The sequence below is a fragment of the Tachyglossus aculeatus genome, chromosome 3 (genome assembly GCF_015852505.1).
Source record: "Tachyglossus aculeatus isolate mTacAcu1 chromosome 3, mTacAcu1.pri, whole genome shotgun sequence".
Taxonomy (NCBI): domain Eukaryota; kingdom Metazoa; phylum Chordata; class Mammalia; order Monotremata; family Tachyglossidae; genus Tachyglossus; species Tachyglossus aculeatus.
In genome coordinates, this window is record NC_052068.1 from 70465894 (window position 1) to 70482873 (window position 16980).

The 16980-nt window shown below is 42.3% G+C and overlaps 1 non-coding gene across 1 annotated transcript; it reads right to left on the bottom strand.

Moving 5' to 3' along the window:
* Positions 1 to 3043: 3043 nt before the first annotated feature.
* Positions 3044 to 3181, bottom strand: LOC119926217. Its single transcript, XR_005450110.1, has one exon. It is a non-coding gene; the product is annotated as a small nucleolar RNA SNORA7 (small nucleolar RNA).
* Between the last annotated feature and the right edge of the window lie 13799 nt (positions 3182 to 16980).

The following is a 16980-nucleotide window of genomic DNA, read 5'->3' on the forward strand; positions in this document are numbered from 1 at the left end:
ACATCCCTGCCTCCTGTCTTTCCCCACTCCAGTCCATACTTCACTCTGCTGCCTGGATCATTTTTCTACAATCAGTCCATGTTTCCCCACTCTTCAAGAACCTCCAGTGGTTGCTTGTCCACCTCTGCAATCTCCTTACTACCAGCTTTAAAGCACGCAATCGCCTTTCCCCCTCCTACCTCACCTTGCTACGTTCCTTGTACAATCCAGCCCGTACACTTAGCTCTTCAAATGCCCACCTACTAACTATATCTCTATCTCATCTATCTCACTGCTGATCTCTCGACCGCATCTTGCCTCTGGCCTTGAATGCCCTCCTTCTTCATATCCAATAGACAATTACTTTCCCCTGCTTCAAAGCCTTATTGAAGGCACATCTCCTCCAACAGGCCTTCTCTGACTAAGCCCCCATTTCCTTTCTTTCCACTCCTTTTTTGCATCACCCTGACTTGCTCCCTTTATTCATCCCCCTTCCGAGCCCCACACCACTTATGCACATATCCATAATTTATTTATTTATTTTAATGTCTGTCTCCCCGTCTAGACTGTAAGCTCACTGAGAGCAGGGAATATGTCTGTTACATTGTTTTATCAATGTTTAACAATTACATTAGTTATTATTATTATTATTAGACTGTGAGCCTGCTGCTGGGTAGGGATCGTCTCCATATTTTCCAAACTTGTACTTCCCAAGTGCTTAGTACAGTGCTCTGCACACAGTAAATGCTCAGTAAATATGATTGATTGATTGATCTGCCCTAGTGTTTAGCACAATGCTTGGCACATAGTGAGAGCCTAATAAATAGCATAAATATTATTGTTATTATTATTCATCTCAGAGTATTCACTTTTCACAAACCATCATAAAGGATATCAGTGCTTGGGTTGACAGTGTTGCCTAAACCCAGATGAAAGTGATCAGACCACTCCTACTCAGTGAAAGGGCTAAATGCTCTCTTGTGATCACCAACACTATTTCACAATGAGCAAATGAAAGAAGGAGTTCTTTGGATACACCCGCGATAGAAACAGTGGAGTCTCATTAAATCTACCATACCGCAGCAGAGAAATACAAAGACAGCAAGGAATGTAGCTAAGTTCTGGACGAACCCCCTCTGACACACTCCTACAGACACTCCTATATACTCGGGACTGTAAGCTCATTGTGGGCAGGGAATGTGTCTGTTATACTCTCCCAAGTGCTTAGTACAGTGCTCTGCACACAGTAAGCACTCAATAAGCACAATTGACTTACTGATCATATACAGGAAATTAAGAACCTTTTTTCAGAATCAGCAGGGTGCTTTGGACTGAGTGACTTTAGAAGACTGAGACTATGTTCCAACCTCCATCTGGCAAATCCTATTCACAAGCGAAGGTCTTCTTCAGTGACATAGAGGTGAAGGCTGTCTCTGAATTCTGCTACATAGATAGCAAACTTTATGAATGACACAAAGATAGGAAAGGTAAAAAATTATCTACATCTCTCCTGTATTTTCTTTTGTCTGTGGTGCTCTCTGAATTAATCTCTGCCTCCTTCATCTCTCTATGTCTACTGTGTGTCTCTATATGTACACACATTTGTCTGTGTTGGTCTGCCCTCTAGCTCTATCTCTCTCTTTCCTTCCCTCTTCCTCCTTCCTATTCTGGATTTCCTCCTCCTATCCTCATTGATTCCCCTTTCATGCAGTACGTCTGAATGTAGAATTACCTCTTATAGGTAATTCTACTTCTCTGAATCATTTCTTTCTACTTTTTGAATAATAATGTATTGGGATGCTAATAATATTTAAAAAAATTATTTTAATGGTTATCAGCATTTCAAAACTGTGGCCCATGTAAAATTGATTAATCCCACAGCAATCAAACATCAATGGTATTTATGGAGCACTTACTATGTACTCAGTGCTTGGGAGAGGTACAGTATAGCAGAATGAGCAGCCATGTCCCCATTCCATATTAAGCTCACAACATATGCCACACACTCATGAGAGTTTGATATGGCTGAAAAATAGGCATATTGTAGAAAATTTAGTCAAAGATATGCTTTTTTTTAAGATCTAAAAAACAAGCAGACGTCTTGCTCCCAGAATTTTTCATTTATTTTTGCTGTCTCACATCTGTTGAGCAGAGTTTTGATCTGACAGCACACTGTGACTCAGACACAGCTCATTATTCTTCAGTCGCATGTCCTTTGGACTTGGAGGCAATCGGTCAAGAACTGTTTAATGCTGATATCTATTGTTTTGAAGCACAGATGCATGACAACATGCGTTATAAACCAATTTATGGCCCCCAAAAACCTTAAGTAAACTGAGGTTATATGCCAACCTACACACGAAGATTTTCATCAGCAATGTAGAATCTAATGTTGCAACCAAATTCTGCTGTCTATGCAGTACACTATTCAATGGTGTGTGGACAACAGACAACAGACTGACGGTAAGAGCTTGGTGACACTTCTACTTCTCTCTGTGACTCATACTCTCCCACCCCCCTATATTTCACCCCTCTTCCTCAGTCCTCACATCGTCTGCTTCTACTACCCACTACAACTACTAGTTGCAAACATAGAGTTCCCCTCTCATTCTATCTTCACTTTTCTGATCCAGTATGGTATTTTTCCTTCCTTCTCCCATTCTCTTTTCTTACACTGATTCTTGGGGTCTTCAGCATCCACATAGATATTCCCGATTACCCCTGTGCCATCTGTCTCCTGTGATTTCTCAACTCTGCAAGCCCCCAGCTCACCCCAACTTCACCCACATTGGTCAGTGACCAATGGAATGTCATCATCTCTAGTTATCATAACCTTGTATTGCTGTTTATGCTGTCATGTCATCTCTGACCTATTGCAACACCATGGACACATCTCTCCGAGAATGCCCCACCTCCATCTGCAATCGCTCTGGTAGTGTATCCATAGAGTTTTCTTGGTAAAAATATGGAAGTGGTTTACAATTGCCTCTTTCCATTCAGCAAACTTGTGAGTCCACCCTCGACTCTCTCCCATCCTGCTGCTGCCCAGCACAGTGGGGTCTTGACTTGTAGCAGATTGCCTTCCACTCGCTAGCCACTGACCAAGCTAGGAATGGAAGGGGTATGACTCTGCTTATCTCTCCCTCCCATAGTCAAAACTGGTAGGGTACTGGAAACTTTCCACGTGTGATCCTGAGAGGGTGCATTGTAACCTTACCAAACCTGAATTACTACTCTCTGACCACAACCTTCTGCCAACTCAACCCTTTTGGGATACCTAGAAAACTGTATTCTCTCTCCCAACAGAGTCCTCTGCTCTCTAGAACCTTCTCTACTTATTCTAGGCCATCACACCCACCTTGGACTCTCTTCCCCTCTCCAGATTTACAAATGAATCCTACAACTCTGTCCTCTATCTCTCTAGCAGCATTACTTCTCCTCCCTCATATGCTCCCTTGGCCATTGTCCCCACCAATTATTCCAGGCCTTTAATTTCCCCTTGGGTCCCACTGGACCCCACCTTCCCATTTTCTTGGTCCAGTGACCTTGCAAACTAACTTCTTTGAAAAAAAATGGAAACCATTAGATGTGTTCTTCTGAAAGTCTCTTTACCTCCATAGCTCCCTTCCTCCTGTACATCTCTTCTTTCAACCTTCCCAGCCATCTCTCCCATCCCCTCCCTGGTTTCAAAATCTCCTTCTTCTAACTCCATTCCCCCTCTTACCTCATAAGAATACATTTGCCCACTATTCTTTCCTCCCTGACCACCATCCTCAACTGATTCATTCTTTGGAGGTAACTTCCCCTCTGCCATCAAACATGCTCATACCTATGCTAAAAAGAACACCTCCTCTGGATCCCACTGAACCCCCCCCCCCCCCCCACCACCAGTTCATCATTACAGAAGCAGTGTGGCTCAGTGGAAAAGAATCCGAGCTTTGGAGTCAGAGGTCATGTGTTCAAATTCCGGCTCCGCCAACTGTCAGCTGTGTGACTTTGGGAAAGTCACTTAATTTCTCTGGGCCTCAGTTCCCTCATCTGTAAAATGGGGATGAAGGCTGTGAGCCCCATGTGGAACAACCTGGTCACGTTGTAACCTCCCCAGTAATTAGAACAGTGCTTTGCACATAGTAAGTGCTTAATAAATGCCATTATTATTATTATTATTATCCCCCATCTTCCTTCTCTAAGTCCTGTGAAAACTCCTCAGACAGGATGTATAAACCTATTCCCTACCCTTCCTCTCCCTCATTTCTCTTCTTAACCCACTACAGTCCAGTTTGCACCCTCTTCACTTCACTGAGAACATACATTCGAAGGTCCCCAATGCCAAATCTATTTGGTCTACTTCATCCTAATCCTCCTCATTCTTTCTGCTGACTTTGACACTGTGGATGACTCACTTTTCTTGGAGTTTCTAGCTAATGCTGTCTAAAAATCTGGTATGGTTGCCCATTTCTCTCCTCAAGAAGATACAGCTAACCATTGACTCATCAGTTCTCCATCAGTTCTTGCCCCTTTACCTATCCACTCTCTTCTCCCACACACCCCAGATTGAGCTTTTTGTTCCTCTCAAATTAATGTACTAACTGTGTCTCATTCTTGTCTCTCAGGCCTTCAATCCCTTTAGTTATAATCTTCCTCCTCCCTGAAACTCCCTCCCCCTTCACATCTACCAAACTACACCAATCCCTATCTTCAAATCCCTTCTGAAATTCAACTTCCTAGGATCTCTACCCTAGATTGATTGTTCTTCCCTTGAGTTCATATTCACGACATCTACCATCTCAGCACTTATGTACCAATAGATCAATCAGTAAATCGATCGATGGTCTTTATTGAGCATTTATGTTTTGTAGAACATTGTGCTAAGCACTTGGGAGAGTATAACAGAGTTGGAAGATACACCCATCTGTAACACTTTTGTACATAATGACTTACACACACTACTATTTAAGCATTTACTCATCTACATATCCATTTTTGTTTTCTCATCTTCTATCTGTAAATCATTTTGTGTCTGTCTTGTCTGGCTCCCCTTTAGACTTTTAACTCCTTGGGGGCAGGAAATGTGTCTTCTAACTCTATTGTACTCTCTCACATATTCAGTTCAGAGTTCTGCACCCAGTAGGTATCCAATAAATAACCTTGGTCGATTGATTAGCCTAGACTGTGAGACCACTGTTGGGTAGGGACCGTTTCTATGCGTTGCCAACTTGTTCTTCCCAAGTGCTTAGTACAGTGCTCTGCACACAGTAAGGGCTCAATAAATATGATTGAATGAATGAAATGAATGATTACAATGGGGGACCAAGCATCAAATCAAAACTGAAGGGCTGTAAAGCTGGGTGGTAACCAAGCTTCTATGTGGCTACAAAACCTGAACTCTCCACAGTATCAATTAATCAATACTATTGATTGAGCACTTACTGTGTGCAGGGCACTTTAGTAGATGCTTGGGAATATAACAGTGTTGGTAGACATGTTCAGTTGACAGCAGACAGATCTATCTTTATGTCAGCTGTAAGTCACACCCAGCTTTAAACTTTAGGACAAAATTACAACCAGTAAGTTTCATCAGCAAGCTCATCAGCATTGAAACAACTCTCAGAGCAACACACCTCCACTGGATGGGACATGGGATCAAAACATGCGATTATGTGATCACAGAGCCTGCCGTTGGGTAGGGACCTTCTCTATATGTTGCCAACTTGTACTTCCCAAGCGCTTAGTACAGTGCTCTGCACACAGTAAGTGCTCAATAAATATGATTGAATGAATGAATGAATGAAAACAGATTGTTAGTAGATTAGCCAAGTAGCTGCTTTATGTTTTAAAGGGGACATGCACAAAGCGGGTGGTAGGATAGAGTTTAAAGACCCAGGGAAGGATAGCAGAGGGAAAGTGGGAGACCACTGAAGGAAACGGTCTAGTCTAGTGAACAATAGTCAGAATCAATCAATCAATCAATCAATCAATCGTATTTATTGAGCACTTACTGCATGCAAAACACTGTACTAAGAGCTTGGGAGAGTACAATTGCTTGAGAAGCAGCGTGGCTCAATGGAAAGAGCCTGGGCTCAGGAGTCAGAGGTCATGGGTTCTAATACCGACTCCACCACCTGTCAGCTGTGTGACTTTGGGCACGTCACTTAACTTCTCCATGCCTCAGTTCCCTCATCTGTAAAATGGGGATTAAGACTGTGAGCCCCACGTGGAATAACCTGGTTTACCTTGTATCCCCCTCCAGTGCTTAGAACAGTGCTTGGCACATAGTAAGGGCTTAACAAATGCCATCATTATTATTGTTATTATTACAATATAACAATGAACCGACACATTGCCTGCCCAAATTGATCTTACAGTCTAGAGGGGAAGACATAAAGAAAGGTTGCCCTTGAGCCAAGGCTATGTAAAAATTATTGAGCACTTACTATGGGCAGAGCCCCGTATTAAGCATTTTGGAGAGAACAATACAACAAAGTTGACAAACATGTTCCCTACCCACTAGAAATTACAGTCTAGCAAATCAACCAATCAATCAATTAATCACTCATATTTATTGTGTGCAGAGCACTCTACTAAGAGCCTGGAAGGATACAATAAAACAGAGTTGGTAGGCATGTTCCCTGCCTACCATGAGCTTACAGTCTACAGCAAAAGTGTCAGAACAGCCCAAAACTATTCCTTACATGCACACAATGTTGATTAGTGTGTCAATCACTCAATGGTTCTTTCAACCACACTTGTCTGCACAGATAGGATTTCCCATTTAAGAGCATTATCTTACAAAATGAAGGACAGCTATATATACATATGCCAAAGATCAATGGATTTCACAGGTCAGGTTGCAGTACTGGAGGTCAAATACAGGCCTAACGTCATCAGTGACATTGAGATTGCTTGTAGAGTGTTCAGAGTTTTGTTAAACTTAGCAGTTCACTAATGTTAATTCTTGAAATTTCTCTTCAAATGATGGAGAACTTGAGAATGATGCCCATGAAAATTTGAAGTCCTAGACACACTATTTCATCTTCATCTCTAAGAGAAAGCCCTTTTCAAATGAAATTTCTGGTCAGAAAGTAAAATTCTTTCAAGACGGTGACTCTGAATTCCCAGAACTGGGATGCTGTTTCAGCATGAAAATAAAAAAAATGTCAGAAAATGACTCCACGTCCCATTTCTTAGGCTAAGGACCTTCCTGCCTGCTCCCTTACCTACTTTGATAAGGAAATGAGCATGGCCACAAAATGGCTGATTAAGATAACCCAAAGGCATTGCATCACACAATTAATCCCCCAGGAATGTGATCATCAGTTTATCTTAATTACAAAACAGCAGTTCTGGGCATTGAAGAGAGCATGGATTACTTGACTTCATTATTACAGGCATCTCTCAAAGTTTTCACTCCAACAGCAGAAAATTATATGAAAAAAATGCTTAGTGCGTCAACTGGAGCAAGACATAATATTTTCCTTGGAGGTTGGTCAATTTGACTGATGAAGTTATACTTCTCCAAATTACTGTTTTTAATATCTGGCCTTGAGCCATCAAGTCATCTCTGACCCATAGCGACGCCATGGACACATCTCTCCCAGGACGCCCCATCTCCATCTGCGGCCCTTCTGGTAGTGTATCCACATAGTTTTCTTGGTAAAAATATGGAAGTGGTTTACCATTGTCTCCTTCTGTGCAGTAAGCTTTAGCCTCCACCCTCAACTCCCATGCTGTTGCTGCCCAGCACAAGTGAGTTTTGACTTGTACCAGATTGCCCTCCACTCACTAGCCACTGCCCAAGCTAGGAAAGGAAATGGCTCTGCTTGACTCTTCCTCCCATAGTCGAGACTGGTAGAGAACTGGAAACTCTCCAGATGTGACCCCGAGAAGGGGTTTTGAGTATACACCATCATCATCGTCATCATCAATCACATTTATTGAGCGCTTACTATGTGCAGAGCACTGTACTAAGCGCTTGGGAAGTACAAATTGGCAACATATAGAGACAGTCCCTACCCAACAGTGGGCTCACAGTCTAAAAGGGGGAGACAGAGAACAAAACCAAACATACTAACAAAATAAAATAAATAGAATAGATATGTACAAGTAAAATAAATAAATAAATAAATAGAGTAATAAATATGTGTAAACATATATACAGGTGCTGTGGGGAAGGGAAGGAGGTAAGATGGGGGGGGATGGAGAGGGGAGCGAGGGGGAGAGGAAGGAAGGGGCTCAGTCTGGGAAGGCCTCCTGGAGGAGGTGAGCTCTCAGTAGGGCCTTGAAGGGAGGAAGAGAGCTATCCACATAGTTATATCATATCATAGATATCCACATCATCATACACGATGAATATTCTGTTTTACCATCTGCACTATCACAGTATGCAGTTTTTCCTACCTGGGGTTTTCTGTGTTGGGTCTCGGGCTTCCTGACACTTTAATTCATCCATGCCCTCACTCGCCTGGACACTCTCATTGTGTTTTGTGAACTTTAGGTCAACCATCAATTCCTGGGAAACATCATCCAGCAATCAATCAGGGGTACTTACTGAGTGCTTACGGTGTGTAAAGAACTGTGCTAAGCACTTGGGAAAGCATAATACAATGGAGTCTGTAGTCATGATCTCTTCCAGTGACCTTTAAGCAGTTACTGAATACAGTCCTGAAATTAATGCAGCTGCAAACAGCCATATACCAATGCCTTAAAATACTTTATATATTTGTATATATACACTTATATGCTAATATAGAATTATACTAAATATACTTTATATATATAGCCTTATACATATCGTCCCCCTCTCCATCCCCCGTCTTACCTCCTTCCCTTCCCCACAGCACCTGTATTTATGTATATATGTTTGTACATATTTATTACTCTATTTATTTATTTATTATTTTGTTAATATGTTTGGCTTTGTTCTCTGTCTCCCCCTTCTAGACTGTGAGCCCACTGTTGGGTAGGGACTGTCTCTATATGTTGCCAATTTGTACTTCCCAAGCGCTTAGTACAGTGTTCTGCACATAGTAAGCACTCAATAAATACGATTGATGTTGATTTAGTGTCATTTATCATTACCATGTAGAGCTCATAAAGGAATTTCATTTTAGTTTTCCAGAGGTTCTGAAAGACTACAGGAAAGCTAGCCCCTAAATGCAACCATTTCAAGATTCATTCATTCATTCATTCAATCATATTTATTGAGCACTTACTGTGTGCAGAGCACTATACTAAGCCCTTGGAAAGTACAATTCAGCAGTAAGGGGAGACAATCCCTGCCCACACCGGGCTTACAGTCTAGAGGATCCAGTTGAAATATCTCAGTTCATACAGAGGGAGCTGTTGCATCTGTTGGCGCTTTCCCTCTACTTCCTCTTGTATACTTAGTAAAGAAAACATTTTAGGATTAAAAAAAAGGGAAGAAATGTTCAAATCAGTTTTCCTTCTGAAACAGACTTACCAACACAAGAACTCAGTCTTCTGCCCCGAGGCCACTGAAAGCCAAAACAGGATGTTTTTCTTAAGGGAGTGGCTGGCTAGGCTTTTTCATTGTAAATGGAAACCACCCACCAAGGTGTCCAGCTCTGCAAACTAGCAACAATTAGGATTCTGTCGAGATCGTTTATTTGCTGAGTTCAAGACTCCTCAAAGGGAATTTAACAGTTCTGCAGTGATTATGCGCATATTTCAGGTGCAAAGAATGATACTACTGAGCTCATTTTTGGAATTAGCAGGCTCCTTTGGTCTGTTCCTTGGGGAGAGAAACCCAGATGTGTCTTTAATGATAACATGAAGGTGCCTAGTTGAGAATGTTACTGAAAACTTTCTTCTTCAGAGCACTTACAAAATGTACCCAACCCTCCCAACTTCCCCCGAGGTTGACATTTTTAACCTCATTATAGAGGAGGAAACCGATAAGAAAAATGTTTTTCATTTATTCAATCATATTAATTTAGTGTCTTGGTCCAAGGTCACAGATCAACCTGGTGGTGGAGAAAAGTTAGATTCCCTAATAACAGCACAGAAATTGCTAGACTACCCTCCTCTCCCAGCAACAATGCCAAACGTTGGCCTAGTGGAAAGAGCACAGGCCTGAGAGAGAGAGAGGACCTGAGTTCTAATCCTGGCTCTGACACTTACTGGCTGTGTGACTTGGGGCAAGTCACTTAACTTCTCTGTGTCTCAGTGTTCTCATCTATAAAATTGGGATTCAGTGCCTGCTCTTTCTCATACTTAAACTACGAGCCCCACGTGAAACAGAGACCATGTCCTACCTGATTTTCTTGGTTCTGCCCCAGTGCTTGGCATAGAGTAAGTGCTTTACCATGGCTCAGTGGAAAGAGTATGGGCTTTGGAGTCAGAGGTCATGGGTTCAAATCCCGGCTCTGCCAATTGTCAGCTGTGTGACTTTGGGCAAGTCACTTAACTTCTCTGTGCCTCAGTTACCTCGTCTGTAAAATGGGGAAGATTGTGAACCCCCCATGGGACAACCTGATCACCTTGTAACCTCCTCAGCACTTAGAACAGTGCTTTGCACGTAGTAAGTGCTTAATAAGTGCCATCATCATCATCATCATCATGCCGCAGCTGTTATTATTGTAAATATACCACTAAGAAGTGAGGTCCATAGCTAAAGCAATAGGGAGATCATCAAGAAAAGCTAGCATTTCCCCTTCAAATCTAATTTTTTTTTTTTGGTATTTGTTAAGTGCTTACTATGTGCCAAGCACTGTTCTAAGCGCTGGGTAGATACAAGGTAATCAGGTTGTCCCATGTGGGGCTCACAGTCTTAATCCCCATTTTCCAGATGAGGTAACTGAGGCACAGAGAAGTTAAGTGACTTGCCCAAAGTCACACAGGTGGCAGAGCCAGGATTAGAACCCATGACCTCTCACTCCCCAGCCCATGCTCTTTCTAATCTTGTCTTTTTTTATGAGTATTCCCCACATCTTAAAGAAAGTCTTGTTCGACAAACTTAAGGTACTTAAAGAGGAGGCCAAATGCTGCTTGGGGAAGAAATTACCCTGGATAACTGAGATCTATGAGGCTTCAGGAAGATGGGGAGACCTAGAGTTAGATTTGAAACAGCCCCAGGCAACTGGAAAACATCAAGGCAGCCAAGGATGCCATTTCCATTTCCACATGGAGAAATGGTGTGTCAGTCACATATGCCATTTCCACCACACCCAGACACATGGATAGTATCTTATTATCAATAACGTCATCTTGGAATATGAAGGGCATGTTATACATATTTTAGTGTCTGCCTCCTGTGCTAGATTGTAAGCTCCCTTAGGGCCGGAATCATGTCTGCTAAATCTATTGTGCTTTCCCAAGCACTGGGTACAGTATTCTGCCCAGAGTAGGGGCTCAATAAATACTATTGATGGTAACATTGAGAGAGGTGATATATAATGTATACAAATGCATCCGCATCACACACATATATCATCATATTTATCGGCAGCGGCAGGTGAACAGCAGTAACAAACATGAATTTGCATGAGGTTAATTTAGCTGATACAAAACTGACAAGATTGGCTGAAACTTGGGCAAACACTTCTGTAGTGGGAGCACTTCTGTTAATTTCTTCTCTCCATTTCCTTTGGTAGTAGAAAGCTTCAAGAAGCTGGACATCTTTACGTTGCATTTGAGGTTCTCACTGACCTCGATCTCATCCATCTCGCCACTGACCCCTCATCCACATTCTGCCTCTTGCCTGGATTTTCCTCATATCCAAATGACAATTACGCTCCCCTGCTTCAAAGCCTTATTGAAGGCACATCTCCAAGAGGCCTTCCCTGACTAAGCCCTCCTTTCCTCTCCTCCCTCTCCTTTCTGCATCACCTGACTTGCTCCCTTTCATTCATTCATTCATTCAATCGTATTTATTGAGCACTTACTGTGTGCAGGGCGCTGTACTAAGAGCTTGGGAAGTACAAGTTGGCAACATATAGAGACGGTCCCTACCCAACAGTGGGCTCACAGTCTACAAGGGGAATACTTAATACTTAAGGGGATTAAGATTGTGAGCCCTCATGGGACAACCTGATCACCTTGTATCCTCCCCAGAGTTTAGAACAGTGCTTTTCACATGGTAAGTGCTTAACAAATATCAAAATTATTATTATTATGTTTGACTACTTCCTCTACTAGAGCCTGTGAGCTCCTTGAAGGAAGAAACATGTATTATTTTGTTTTTTTCACAGTTGTATTTGTTAAGTCCTTACTATGTGTCAGGCACTGTACTAAGCACTGGAGTAGATACAAGTTAATCAGGTTGGACTCAGTCCATATCCCATATGGGACTCACAGTATTAATCCCCATTTTACAGATGAGGTCATTGAGGCACAGAGAAGTAAAGTAATTTGCCTACGGTCACTTAGCTGTCAAGTGGCAGAGTTGGCATTAAAACCCAGGTCCTCTGACTCCCAAACCCGAGTTCTTTTCACTAGACCACTCTGCTTCTCATGTATTTGCTTTTGCTGCACTCTCCAAGAACATAGCACAGAATGACACATTCAGTAGGCACTCAATAAATCATAAATTACTATGATTTACTATACTTACTAGAGAAGCAGCATGGCTCAGTGGAAAGAGCACGGGCTTTGGAGTCAGAGGTCATGGGTTCAAATCCCGGCTTCGCCAATTGTCAGCTGTGTGACTAAGTCACTTAACTTCTCTGCGCCTCAGTTACCTCATCTGTACAATGGGGATTAACACTGTGAGCCCCCCGTGGGACAACCTGATCACCTTGTAACCTCCCCAGGGCTTAGAACAGTGCTTAGCACATAGTAAGCACTTAATAAATGCCATTATTATTAGTATTATTATTATTATGATCTATCAAGCCTGCAAGAAATGTGCTAGAATTAAATAAAAAAATAAGCCAGTGCATGAAAATCATTTTTACCTCCCTGTTTACATTTAAAGTTCATTTCATTTGTTAAAATGCTGGCCAAGTTTCAAGAAAAATCATATCTTTAGTCTATAAGGTTAGTGTAAAAGGATCAATCAATCAATCAATCAATCACTCTGTTCAGCAGAGTCCCTACAAAGCTCTATACCAGCAATAAACTTGAAGGAAACTGAAGCTGTATACTCCACCTTAAACACAGGAAGGCCTACCCAAAAACAGGTTTCACTAGCAGCAACACAGAAGTCAATACTGCCAAAAAGCTGTGTTACCAGGCATGATGTTATCTAAATATGTAGGGGTGGAAAACAAAGTCAAAATTAGAGATTGGCAGGTGGAGGTAGGAGACAAAGCTATCAAACTGCACCCCAAATTGAAGGTCTGTAAAAGTTCAACTGTTTGTATGGTTGGAAGACCTAAACTTTCCCAGAAGACACCACCACCATCCTCCCCATCCCAGAATCCAGCAAACTGTGTCATCGTTGACCCTTAGGTATCCTTCCAATCTTTCATTTAGTCTACTGCCATATCCTGTCAGTTTTTCCTGTACAACAGCTCCCATATTGACCCATTCCTCTCCACCCACACTGCTACCACCCTGATACAACTCTCTGATCTCATACCACAGCTCGATTATTGCATTAGCCTCCTCGCTGATCTCTCATCCTGCACACTCTGCACTCACCAATCTACACTCCATACTGCTGGAGTGTACATACTGGATAAACTTCCCAAAGTCATGCTTGGACATATCTTTCCTCTACTCAAATACCCCCACAAGCTCCTTCTGTCTTTTCATCAAATAAAATCTCCTCACAACTGGATTCAAGGCTCTCTGTCATCTGGCCCCACCTTACCTATCTGTTCTCTTTACCTGACATTCCCCAACTTGCTGCCTTCACTCCTCCCAAGCCAACTTTCCAGCTGTACTTCTTTCTTGACTCTCTCATGTCTACCCCCTTGTTCCTTTATTCCGCCAGTTTGGAATTTCCTCTCACCCCACATCAAACAGACTAAAGGTCTCCGCACATTTTAATTCCTCCTAAAATTCCAACCCCACAAAGCTTTCTGTGATTAATTTCCCAGTACCTTGAACTATACCTTCCATTCAGTCAACTGTAGCACTTATGAACGTATTGACATCTTCCTTAGCACTTTGTGTGTGTGTGTGTGTGTGTGTGTGTGTGTGTGTGTGTGTGTGTGTGTCTGGTCATTTTATTTTGACCACCTAGACCACTCCCTTCTAGGCTGGAAACCCATTTTGTGCTGGAAATATGTCTACCAACTCTGTTATAATAATAATAATGGTATTTGTTAAGTGTTTACTATGTGTCAAGCTCTGTTCTAAGTGCTGAGGTAGATACAAGGTAATAAGGTTGTCCCATGTGAGGCTCACAGTCTTAATCCCCATTTTACAGTTAAGGAACTGAGGCACGGAGAAGTTAAGTGACTTGCCCAAAGTCACACAGCTGACAAGTGGCGGAGCCAGGATTAGAACCCATGACCCCTGACTCCCAAGCCTGTGCTCTTTTCACTAAGCCACATTGTCACATTGCACTCTACCAAGTGCTTTGTCCATAGAAAGTGCTCAATAAATACCACTGATTAATGGTTGCAAATATTTTTATTTTTGTCTTTGCCATTACAATGTAAGCTACTTGTGGGCAAGAAAGGTGTCACTTTGTTATACTGTCTTTCCCAAGTCCTCAGTACAGTGCACCACACTAAGTGGGTATTCAGTAAATGCAGCTACTACTACTACTACTACTACTACTACTACTACTACTACTACTACTACTACTACTACTACCTGAGAACCAGTGTAGCCTAGTGAAAAGAGCACAGACCTGGGAATCAGAGACCTGGCTTCTAATCCTGGTTCTGCCGCTTGACTGCTGTTTGACCTTGGAAAATTTGCTTAACCTCTCTGTGCTTTAGTTTCCTCATCTGTAAAATGGGAATTCAAATACCTGCTCTCCCTCCTACTTAGACTGTAAGCCCTATGTGGGACAGGGACTGTGTCCAACCTGCATATACTATATCTACCTCAGCATTTAGTGCAGCTCTTGGTACTTAGTAAGCGCTTAACAAAAAACCCACCATTATTATTAATAGTAGTTGTTTTTTCCAGTTCCTGGAGCACTTTCATCTACGTTTATATTTATTCATTCAGTCGTATTTACTGAGCACTTACTGTGTGCAGAGCCCTGTACTAAGCACTTGAACCATTCTCAACTTCAAATGAAAGGATAAGTTCAATGTGCTCTCTACAGCGTTGAGGCAGTGCTCACAGAAACATAGCTCTGCTGAGCAGGACACATGAGGAGAATGGACGATAGTAGGAAAAATTGAGCAATATTGAAATTGTCTGAAAACTGAATCCACCAAGGGCTGAGAAATCCTTTTTCTATTTGAATGATCTATAACAAATTTTCATTTAAAATTTCCATTTCTCTCTGCCCCTTCATTGTTCATTATCACTTAGAAATGGCTTTTGTCCTGAGGCTCTTCGTCTCTGGAGAAGCCTTTCCACAGCTTTAAGACCCATTCAGGGAAATCATGCTGCATATGTTTGAGATATATGAGGTGGGATGACTGGGTTTTGACTCCTTGGCACACAGAAAGCTGAAAAATAGGGAGTCATCAATTCAAACTTGGCAAATACTGCTGGAAACAGTCAAAAAAGCCAATTTTGAGTAAAACAATTAGGTTGAAAAACATGAAAGGTTTGAGCTTTGGTATGTCCATGGGTGGCATGAGGCATTGTCTCCTTATACTGGTATTTTTCAAGCTACTCTTAATAGGGCTCCAAAAGTCATTACTGCACCAAGTGCACTCTTCTTTGCCAACTGTCCTCAAAAAGAATTATTTTTCTTTTCTCAATACTTTCTGAAGTGTTTTTTTAGTGGTATTTCTTAAGCACTCACTGTATACCAGGCACTGTATTAAGTCCTGGGGTATATAGAAGCTAATCAAATAGGACACAGTCCATGCCTATCATGGGGTTCACAGTCTTAATTCCCATTTTACAGATGAGGTAACTGAGGCTCAGGGAAGTTAAGTGACTTGAGAAGCAGCGTGGCCTAATGGATAGAGCACCAGCCTGGGAGTCAGAAGGTCCTGGGTTCTAATCTAGGCCCACGTCATCCCCCTGGCCTGGAATGCCCTCCCTCCACACATCCGCCAAGCTAGCTCTCTTCCTCCCTTCAAAGCCCTACTGAGAGCTCACCTCCTCCAGGAGGCCTTCCCAAACTGAGCTCCCTCCTTCCCCTCCCCCTCCCCCCACCCTACCTCCTTCCCCTCCCCACAGCACCTGTATATATGTATATATGTTTGTACATATTTATTACTCTATTTAATTTGTACATATTTATTCTATTTATTTCATTTTGTTAATATGTTTTGTTCTCTGTCTCCCCCTTCTAGACTGTGAGCCCGCTGTTGGGTAGGGACCGTCTCTATATGTTGCCAACTTGTACTTCCCAAGCGCTTAGTACAGTGCTCTGCACACAGTAAGTGCTCAATAAATATGATTGAATGAATGAATGAATGAATGAATAATCCCAGCTCTGCCACTTACCTGCTTTGTGACCTTGGGCAAGTCACATCACTTCTCTGTACCTCAGTAACCTCATCTGTAAAATGGGCATTAAGGTTGTGAGCTTCATGCCAGACAGGGACTGTGTCTAACCTGACTTGGTTGCACTACGTACCCCAGTGCGTAGTACAGTGTTTTGTATACAGTAGGTGCTTAACAAATGCAATAATAATAATAATGACAATAATAACTTGCCCTAGGTCACACAGCGGAGCTGTGATTAGAACCTAGGTCCTTCTGACCCACAGGCCCATGCAGCTTCTGACTCCACTAGGCCACGCTGCTTCTCCGTTCAGTCTTATGTTTTCCTTCAGTGCATGGTACATATTCAAAGACATGTTACCAGCTCTGCTGGGGAAGTAGAGCAAAGGGCTTTAGCAGCAATTCACCACCCTTACACTCCAGGGAGGAAGGTGGATGGATGCATCAGTATCACTTCTCGTGGCAGGATGAAAGGAGGTAAAGTCTAAAATTCAAGTGGCCTAA